At 38.5% G+C, this 11,204-nt stretch overlaps 1 long non-coding RNA gene across 1 annotated transcript; it reads left to right on the top strand.

The window, feature by feature from the left end:
* The first annotated feature begins 4,782 nt into the window (after positions 1-4,782).
* Positions 4,783-5,621, top strand: LOC116181899. Its single transcript, XR_004147371.1, has 2 exons — positions 4,783-5,402; positions 5,463-5,621. It is a non-coding gene; the product is annotated as an uncharacterized LOC116181899 (long non-coding RNA).
* Positions 5,622-11,204: the final 5,583 nt, after the last annotated feature.

Raw genomic sequence — 11,204 nt, forward strand, 5'->3', positions numbered from 1 at the left:
TGTTTTAGGCCAAGATACCAAATACTTTTCATGATTTGACTGATTTAGCTGACATACTGAACATGCTAGTATCATACTTTCAATATCTGCCTGTGAATTTGGCAACCAGACTACTGATCTGGCCAGCATTTTTGCTCTTACAATGCCTACATGATCCTCATGAATAAGTTCTAAGATGTAATTTTGTAACGCCCTTGGTACCTACTACCACTTTGATGCCCTTCCTACCTTGTATTGAAGTACAATTCCGCCTTATTGCGCCCCTGTAATATATTACCATTTAACTTTGTTTATAATAGGTGGCGTGGCAATGCATTTTTCCATTGTTGATGTTATGCGCTTTGTATGGAAGTAGAGCAGTTCATTGTACTGTACGTTTTGATATGTTTTGGTTGCATATTTGCAATTATACTTTAATGAGAAAACTCGGTGTTACGTTATTTTCGCCTGAATGACATTCTATACCTTGTTCTATTGATAATTCACCACGTTTGGCAAAGTAAGGTTTTAACTCCCCATCAACTTTGTTTGGCCAACCCGTCTTCACAAAGTTAATAACTTTCATTAATATTGGGTCGGTTTTAGATACTTTGGCTACCTCTTGATACGAAATAGGCAACTCTTCTGTTACATTAAACGCATAAATGGACCCATCTACATGGGTAGGCTCCTTCAAAGGTAACCTTGATAGCATATCAGCCTCACACAGCTGTGTCCCCTTTCGATATTCAATTTGGTAACTATATGCCGAAAGAATGATGTTCCAGCGGATAATTCTAGAAGCTGACATTACTGAGATACTTTTGTTAGGGTTGAAAATCATTCTTAGCGGTTGATGATCACTAATTAAAATAAAAGGCCTCCCATATATGTATTTATGGAATTTTTTTACAGAATAAATTATAGCGAGTGCCTCCCGTTCCAATTGCGAATAATTTTGTTCAGCCATTGACAAGGTACTTGATGCATACAGGTTTTTCTACATCATTTTCCCGGTGACTCAACACACCACTTACACCATATGCACTCGCATCACATGCAAGACAATAGTTTTGCTTGGATCATAATGTGTCAGGATTTGAATTTTTTTAAATTAATTCTTTGCTTAAAATGAAAGCTTCCTGGCAATTTTTGCTAAACTTGAAATCTACATTTTTCTCAAGGAGTTGATATAACGGTCGCAACTGTGAAGCTAGCATGGGAACAAATCTGTGGTAATAGTTTATGAGGCCTAAGTAGGCCCTCAGTTGTGTGATATTTACTGGTTCCGGTGCCTCGTTAATTGCACGTAATTTTTCCTGCGTAGGATGAACTCCCCACTTATCAATTTGATGCCCCAGGTAATCCACCTTTTCCTCAAAAAATTTACATTTTTCTATATTCACTTTTACATTATAATAATTGAGCCTTTCTACAACTAAATTTACATTTTTCATCTCTACTACAGAGCTGGCTGCAATTAGGATATCATCTAGATAACAATTTACTTTTGGCAACCCACTCAACATTTGATCCATTACACATTGGAATGCTGGTGCACATGCAATACCATATGCTAGACGAGTAAACTGAAACAGTCCTAAATGAGTATTGATAGTTAAATATTTCTGATACGCTGAATGTACTTTCAACTGCTGATACGCGCCAGATAGGTCTACAATTGAAAAAATGGTACCGCCAGCTAAGGTTGCAAAAATATCTTCCGGTTTCGGCAATGGGTATTGGTCCACATTTGATACTTTATTAATTGTTACCCTGAAATCAGAACAGATGCGCACATCCCCATCTTTCTTCGGAACTACCACGATAGGCGAAGCCCATTCACTATACTTGACCGGTTTTAAAATACCTACATGTACCATCTGCTCGATTTTTTGTTGGACTTTTGGTTTCAATGCATAGGGCATATCGTAGGCTTTCTTAAAAATAGGCGTAGCCTCTTCCTTAATATTGAACTTAATTTCAAATTTACTAATAGGGTTGCACAAGTTTTTATCAAAGACTAACTTAAATTTGTTTGACAAGTCTTCTATTACATCTAATTTTTCCCTACTACTAACAGTATTTACTCTAAAACTATTTTTCCACTCTGGAAAAAGAATATTCAACCAATTCCTGCCAATTAAAGGCATAAAAGCTTTCTCAGACTGAATTACCGTCAATAGCAACTCGACTTCTTTGTCCATATGGATAACTTTAACTTTACATTCCCCCAAGGCTTTTATACTTTGACCTGTTACTGCATTTAACTTAAACAATACTTTACTTAGAGGTAGCTTGAACCGTTGCACAAATTGCTGGTCCTGTATTACCGTTTTACATGCTCCAGTATCAACCTCGAACTGGATTGGCACTCCATTCACTTTTACGCTGATACAATGCGAATTGCTACCACTAATACCACGTACCTGATTAAGGCTAAACAAATCACTATTTACTTGCTCACACTCGACCATGCTGTTTACTGATGGATCTTGATTGGGCTCCTTCTCCTCGTGTAGTTCTCCCACCTTGGAGGTTGGACATAAGTCTTTTACATGACCAAACCTATGACATGCAAAGCATCTCCACTTGTTTAAGAAATTCACCCCACTGGAACCTGCACCCGCCTCAGATAAGCTTTTGACCTGTTTTTGTGCCAGTTCCGCAACTTGAGCCGCTTTACAAGCACTGGGGAAAGTCAAATTGTCATCTGCCAACAGCTTCCTCTGAATATTCTCTGACCGCAGACCACACACGAATCTGTCCCGCAAGGCTTCGTCTAAAAACTGTTTAAAGTTACATGTGCTCGCTAACTTACGAAGCTCCACAATATACTCTGCCACAGTTTGTTCTGCTGTTTGGTTAGGGGAAATGTGCCTGAGATGGCATACTTTTTTTTAAGCCCTTATATTTTTTCTACAAATAATCTTTAATGCCGAAGTTTTAAACATTTGGACACTAGTAGTTGACTACTACAATAAGTAGTTCCTGAAATTTTATTTTATTTAATAAAAAGCAAGTTTTTTTTATAATAAAAAAATGGTTAGTATGTCATCTCACCCGGACTATCACGGGTGAGATGGCATACAATGGCTTTGAGTGTTTAATAGTTTAGGTAGGTACTCCTAATTTACTGTATTAACGCACAGTTCACAAATAAAAGTTTTAGAATTTGTTGCAAGTCCGGCACATTCACAGTGAGCCCATTTTGCACAAGATTGGAATTTCAACCACCATTCGTTACGCCTTGACTGCGAATAAAGCTCGTTGCAATAAATACAGACGGCGTCGTCTTCATCATCAGTATCTTCAACTGGAAACTCCTCCTCCTCCTGCGCGTCTTTTTGAATTTCTTTATACTCATGTAGATTTAAAACTCTCTTTGTCTTGCGAGCAGACTTTCTTCGTTTTGCCTCTTCTTTCTGTGCCACTATTTCTTTTAAAGCTGCTATTTCTGGAGTACTGTTAAGTACCCCACTTTTTCCTGTCTTTCCAGAACGCTTTTTACGGTGTAAAGAGGTGGCTTTTGGAAGTGGAGATATATCTGTTATGGCAACAGAACAGCAAGAAGATAAAGGCTTTTGAATAGATGTGGAGGGCCCTGTATTTTCAAATGAGATATCTTTTTGTGTAGCATCAGCCAGTAAAGCTTCGGGTTCCTTGTTAGCAAAATTACTTTCAGGAAGTCCTACATTTTCTTGTTCTACATCTGTGGCTTCCGCTGGCGCAAACATCCAGTCTGGGAAAATGTCTGGTTGGAATGGATATATTCCTGTGGTGGAAAAACCATTTTCAGCATTAGAGAGTGTCGCTGCCTTCTGGTAAGCATTTTTGAAAAGTTCAGCCACCTGGTAGTGCGTGACTGTTCTTCCTGGATGGGTTTTTAGCCATAAATTTAATTCTTGATTATAGTAAGTGGAGAGAGGTCCAAAAAAAACCACATACAGAGGCTGTACCCGATGGGTACAGTGGGGGGGAAAGCAAAAAAGAATAATTCCATTGGCTTTGGCATACTCTTGAGCCTCCAGGCTTTTATGGCTTATGTGACCATCCAACATTAACAGGACCTTATCTTCTTTTGTGGGTTTAACGTGCTTAACAAAGTGGTTTAACCATTTGACAAATATATTCTTGTCCATCCAGCCATGTTCTTGAGTAAATGCTACCGCACCAGCGGGAGCGTTGTCCATTAATTCCTTCTTCATATTTTTTCGAGGGAAAATGAATGCTGGTGGGACATAGACTCCTGCAGCACTGAAACTGCAAACTACTGTAAGGTGCTGACCACGTTCGGCGCTGGTTAGAACACCAACTTGTTTTTTACCTTTACAGGCGATAATCTTCGAATTCTTTGAAGGTACAGTAGAGAGACCACTTTCATCCATATTGAATATTTTTGTGCAGTCAAACTTTATGTCTTCCATAGATTGGGCTAGCAAATCGAAGTATTTTAGTAGTATAGTAAGGCCGATCCTGGACCACTTTACATTGAAAAGTGCCATATGATTGAAGTGTTAGCGTTTCAAGGTCAAAGTGGTGTTGAAGGTCAAAGTGGTATTGCGTAAGTGGGGGTGGGTGGGTTTCAAGGTCGAGTGTTGAGAAGAAATGGGGTGTATTGTTTGTGTTTTTCGGAGGGGGGGTGATGGGTGAAGGCCATTGGATTTCAAGGTCGAGTGTTGAGAAGAAATGGGGTGTATTGTTTGTGTTTTTCGGAGGGGGGTTGATGGGTGAAGGCCATTGGATTTCAAGGTCGAGTTGTGAGAACAAAGGGGTGTATTGTTTGTGTGGAGGGGGGGTCGATCGCTGAGAACAAAGGGAGGTTGTGTATGTTGTTTGTGTGTAATCAAATTGTTTGTGTTTTTCTGGGGTGCCGCCTCAAGGTCAAACGTGTTGCAATTTAAATATAGATATTAGAAGATGTTAGCTTGAAATGTGGTTAGTGTTAAGGGGGAATATGCGGCGAACGGCTGTTGAATGCCTTCATCAAACCTTATTGGTATTGCTATCTGATGCTGAGCATGAGGCGGTCTATGGACCTGAGACTTTTAGGGAACAGTGTCAAAACATTGTCCAAACGTATGAGTTGGGGATTGAACTATGTAGACTCTTTTTAAATTACAAAATATGCGTTGATTGCCTTATAAACGGACTGAACGAGACTCAGTTGGGTGAATACATAATACGGTGATGAAGAAAGTTACATTTGACGATAGTAACAATCGCGTGTATGTACTGATCGCGTGGTCCTTTGCATATAGTGCGGCACGAAAAGGGCCTTGGGAAACTATGGCCTTGGATAGATTTCGCTTTAGTACAAAAATAGAGCAATTTTGTAAGATATTGTCTCCCGTCTTAGCAGAAAATCATCGTTTATCAGTTTATCTGACTAGATTTCAAGGTCACCAGAACTCAATGTAATGGTATATCGCACTAGATTTCAAGGTCACCAGACAGTAATGTTTATCGCATTAAATTTCAAGGTCAACAGACAGCAATATAATGGTGGTAGAAACGGTGAATGGAATCAGTCGAATAGTGTTCGCTAATCAGTTAAAATGGATCTTAATCAACTCAACAGTAGCACCTACTGCAAACCTTTCAAGAACGTCAAGGATATGAAGGTCGGTGAAAAGTATAAAGTGATTGGTATCGATCAATACCAAATATGGCGACCGAATACTGATCGATACTGAGAACTTTAAGTGCATCCTTCCTTTGCGCTTTTATGACTACTTCAAGAGCGACAACCGTCTGCAGATCTTCAAGGACACCTTGTCCAGGGAAAAAGTGTTTATAACAAGCGCCGGAACGGCGGGGAAGACTACTAATTTAACATTTATGTAAAAAAGTTGTAAATGAGATAGAGAGAAATAATAAAATGTTGTTGATGAGAGAGAGAAATTGTGTCTCTTATTTAAATGCATATCCACCCTTAGAAACACTTTAGTTGTTCTGTGATCGTGGGGTCGAGATCATCTCAACGAAAAAAAGCTCCAAAATGGATACAATCAGTTGTACTAATAATTATTTCTCGTGCTCGTGCTGGTGCTGTAATAACAACAAAGACACTAGTGATGATTCTATCACCCAGTTTGCCGAAAATGTGCATAGTAAAGCTGCCGACGAACGTTTAATCGATTGCTCATCATATGACCTCTACGATGGTGAAAGCAATTCGAAGAAATATATTGAAATTGGCTACAGTACGCATCTTAATTTGGCCCCAGTTTTACGAATTGTGCACTCTCCATTAAATGCGATAGTGATGGTGAAAGAAGATTGGGAAATGCTTCTAAAGCACCAAACATATCTCGAGATGAAGTTCTTTAGATCTCAAGAGCTCGAAAATTGGATCGACTGGTCCAATGTTAAGGAAGAAGATATTGAGCACGACAAAAGTTCTGAATCGCTTAACGCAAATTTTACTATTCATTATAACAGGAAATTTGTGCGGGATCCCACGACGACTGAGAAAATATTAGAGAGCGTAACAATACAACGTGATAAGCTGCATTATTGCACGATGAGTAAGTACGTCGTTGAAGAATTGTTTAATCTAAAAGATATAATCAACTATCGTTTGGATTTACTGGAATCGTACGCTCTGTCCTGTTTCTATCAGGATGTTATCGAACAGGTGATTAACTACCGTCATTTTCGTAAAATGGAGTTTGGTAACGAGGACGAGGGCGACGATGACAACATCTATCGCGATATTGAAGACGTATTAAACTATAAGTTTAACGTCAATTCTCATAATACAGTTTGCATGATGGAATTATTATACTATCGACCTACTTATTTTATGTATCACATATGTCAATAAACGTACTTTATTTGAGCATTTTTGTTTTATTTGATGGATGGATTTCCTATAAATATGGCAACTTATTGCCGCAATTCAACAATGTTGAATCGGAAGCGGAAGTGTACGGATAGGAGTGGCTTGGTTAATAATCTCATAAACAAACTTCCAGTGGAACTACATATTCCTGGCTATCAGTATTGCGGACCTGGATGCGATGACGGGTGCTCACAGAAATGCCTAACGAACTAGATAAATGCATTCATGATTCAGGTAAAAGAAAAGTATACGGATTCAAGAACGAATAATCGTGCACCTAAAAATAACTTTACTTAATGTGTACCTAAAGCAAATTTTAATAATTTGGTTTCATTTTGTATAAAAAATTATGTCTTAATTAAACACATCTAATTAATTATAACATCGCCTATCGCTTGAAGGTATTAATTCCATTCAGAGGTACCTAATACCATTGAGTAATAAATAAATTCTTTACTCAATGCTAATACGTTATTAGCTTATAGTTACGATTCGAGGTAAAAAAATGCACCTATTTATCACACTGAGGACATGTTTAGCTACAAGCATTTTACGTGAACAGTGTGGATAACAATTTGCGCGATTAAAAATGACATTCCTCCTTCAGTCATATCCAATAGTTTTCTCGTTGTTACAGTTTAGTAAACTTATTGGGAACGCAAAAGACTTTGTGTTCGTCAAGAACGTACCTACTCCTAAAAATAACTAATGGAAATGAGAGAATTGCGATAACGTTAATCGCATTCATAATCTCACTAATGAAACATTTCCAAAGCATTGGATCTATTTTCAATTATAATACAGGCATTTATGGGGATTTTTAGCGAAAAATTACTAGGTACGATTTTAATTACAAGGCTAAGAAGACTCAAATTTTTTCCTGGAACGGCGTTTCAAGTCCAACAATTTTTAACCGCAACCAGATTGCATCAAGGACATTTTTGTAGGAAATACTGCCTTCTTTAGCATGATTTAAAAATGATATAAGCAAAGCTTCTCTCGTTTCTTCGAAATTGACTTTCATATCTGCCCAACATTTTACATACGTTTACGTAGCATGTTTTATTTCTGTAAGTTAGTTCGATGCTTTAATGCAATTTCAAATGGTGTTCTTAGAAAAAATTGCGTTTGAGGAAAATCGGGCGATGACGTGAAGATACGAACTGCTCCTGCAATTTCCTGCGAACAACGGTCAAAACAAAAGACACTTTGTACATTGTACTATTTTAGTTCTTGGAAGGCGATGTGCAACACAAAAGTGCTGATCAAAATAGCCCTTTGCACTGTTCGGGATTTAAGAGGCGTTTTGCATACATGTGAAAAATGTCTAGCATAAAAAATTGTCACATGCAAATGCCAACTATAAAGTTTCATGACTTTCATTGATACATCAGAGTCTTATAATTACAAGGCGTTCAAGAATGAATAATTGCAGGCGCCCCTTCTAAAGTTACAGGGGAGGCGCGTGCAGCAGCTCACAGAAATATGCAATTTTTAGTTATTGTATAAAAATATTTATTGAAAAAATGACCGTATGCATTTTTGAATAAAATTCTTTCTCAGTTAGACCTCTATTTGCATCGCTAAACAAAGATTTAGAAACATATTTATATACACCATTTCATGCGGGAGTTTCACATGTGCAATTAATAGACGCAAATCTATACCTTCCCCGTTTAACGTCCCCAAAAACCAACCAAAAATTACAATAAATGAAAATGCCGCATAGAGTGTCTCCGGAGGGCATAAGCATGATTAAAAATTAATTTCTCCATGTCTCTCTCATCGAAACTTTATACTGTTTAATAATTACACAATTACTATTCTGCAACCGGGTGGTTGTTGTCGAAACTAAGGAGCTTACCTGAACTAAATGAAGGTTAAAGGCGATGACTCATAGAAAATTCTGAGAAGTGAGAACAAAGGAGGCAGTCTTCTTGGAAAAAGCCATGACTCATAGGATGGTAATATAAAGACACCCGTGAACCCTCAGTTCAAACAGATAAACGTGTGCAAGTCGCACATCTGTGCAGTGACATTGCAACGTAACAGGCGTGTGCAAATATGGTATCATCATCGGTAGGATTAATGAGCACTCGGATCGTAAATCTGACACGGGAGTGTATTTCATTATTAAAACATAGGGATGAGATTGTTCGTCATTTATCAGTTTTACGTGATAATGTTTCCATAGTAGAATGACCCCAACACCGAGGACAGTAACCCATGGGGTGACTAACCTAATGGCCTTCTACTTAGCACACGCGCAATAGTTCAAATGACCTGTGGTTCATTACCTACGCCGGAAGGCTTTGGGTAATTATTTTGAGGAATATATGAGGTACCCCGTGACAGCCAACAATGGCATGTCTGCCTGTTAGTCAATGAATTATTTTTACATTACAGCCAATCATCGCAGTCAACCGCTTTCAAGGTTACGAGTTGGAAATATAAGCTATGGCGAGCAGTACAGTAGTGCTAGTCCAGTAGTACCTAGGTCTCGAAACAGTTTGGTGAATCAGTAGCAGAAAATGGTTATTGCTATTGACGTTCAAGGATTTAAAACATCCCCAACGACATTTACGCCAAAGGAGTTGGCGGTATTTAATGGGCACCAAGTTGCACATATTGTGTTCAAACCTCCATTTTCATTTAGCAGTTTAGATGTGAACTACCAGAGACAAGCTATCTGGCTGATGCACAACCACCATTGTATTAAATGGGAAGAAGGACATACACCGCCCCACTTATTTCCGATTATACTTCGCCGGCTAGTATCACCAATGGAGGCTATATATGTGAAGGGAAAGGAGAAGGCAGAATTTATACGAAAAACCTTATCGCAGGATGTCGTCGAGATCAACGAGGAACCTGCATTACCTAAATTGGAAGCCAGCTGTTTATATCATTCCTATCCAAAATGTCATTGTGCATTGGCAAACGTGTATTACATACATAACAACTATACAATGTCGTAATTGTTTAGTAAATAAAGCGATAAAAGTGTAACATTTCTTCTTTCTCTTAATGCCCTATAAATAAGGATGCGGATGTGCAAACGGTCGTTTCAGGAAAGGTTTCGATCACTATATAAAACCTACCGTGAAAAGGTGTTTATTTTTCAGTTGGAAAATACTGCTATCAAGTATATCTACAGCTTTCAAAATAAACAGCTTCTGATATAAACAGGTAAGCAGATAAACAAATAAACAGGTAAACAGATAAACAGGTAAACATATAAACAGGTAAACAGATAAACAGATAAACAGGTAAACAGGTAAACAGACAAACAGGTAAACAGATAAACATGTAAACAGATAAACAGGTAAACAGATAAACAGGTAAACAGATAAACACTTTCTTGCCTACATTCACCATGGATAAATTCGGACGTTCTCATACGCATGCTCAATTTGGAAAACTGTTAAAGACAATTTTCCATTACCGACGATACGATAAATGTAGAAAATAAGAGACTAAGTTATGTTGTCTACCCTATTGAACGTCACGATGCCCTAACGTTGCAACACTACCTATCAACAAGACTAAATCTCAACGGAAACCGGTTAATGAACCTCGCCGATCCAGTAGACGACCGCGATGCCATAAATAAAGGGTACCTCACACAATACATGCGGATTGCGAAAGCGCCCGTAGACAGTCTTCGCAATTACGTAGCGGTACTAGAGGAAGAGTTGAAAGCGGTCAAAGAAACTTTACATAAACTAATAGAGGATGCAGCAGGTGGTGAACGAGATACACAAAGCGGCGCGCAAAAACTTCCCTCGTAGACGTACCATCATTAAAGGCTTCGATGATCTTTGGCAAGCAGATCTAGCCGAATTTATACCTTACGCAAAAGAGAATAAAGGCTACAAATACATATTAGTAGTTATCGATTGTTTTTCAAAATATCTATGGACGCGAGGGTTGAAGACTAAAACGGGAGAGGAGGTGACAAAAGCCGTACAGGCTATTTTCAAATCTACGAGACGCAGACCGAAAAATCTACAGACCGATGCAGGGAAGGAATTCTATAACAAATCATTCGCGAAATTAATGATGCAAGAACGCATTAATCACTATTCCACGTACAGCACGAAAAAGGCCGCACTGGCCGAGAGGGTTATAAGAAGTATAAAAAACCCCTTGTACCGGCAGTTTAGTTTACGCGGAAAATATGTATGGATAGATGCAATCGAATCGATCACGAGCGAGTACAATAATCGTAAACATCGAACAACGGGGATGAAACCGATCGAAGTGAAGGCCGATACAAAGCTGGACGCCTACAACCACATCAAGCTCTTCAACAATAAGAAATGCCGTTTTAATGTCGGCGATGTAGTTCGAATTAGCAAATTTAAATCCATATTTG

The sequence above is a fragment of the Photinus pyralis genome, unplaced genomic scaffold (assembly GCF_008802855.1).
Source record: "Photinus pyralis isolate 1611_PpyrPB1 unplaced genomic scaffold, Ppyr1.3 Ppyr1.4_unclustered_Scaffold2741, whole genome shotgun sequence".
Classification (NCBI taxonomy): Eukaryota; Metazoa; Arthropoda; class Insecta; order Coleoptera; family Lampyridae; genus Photinus; species Photinus pyralis.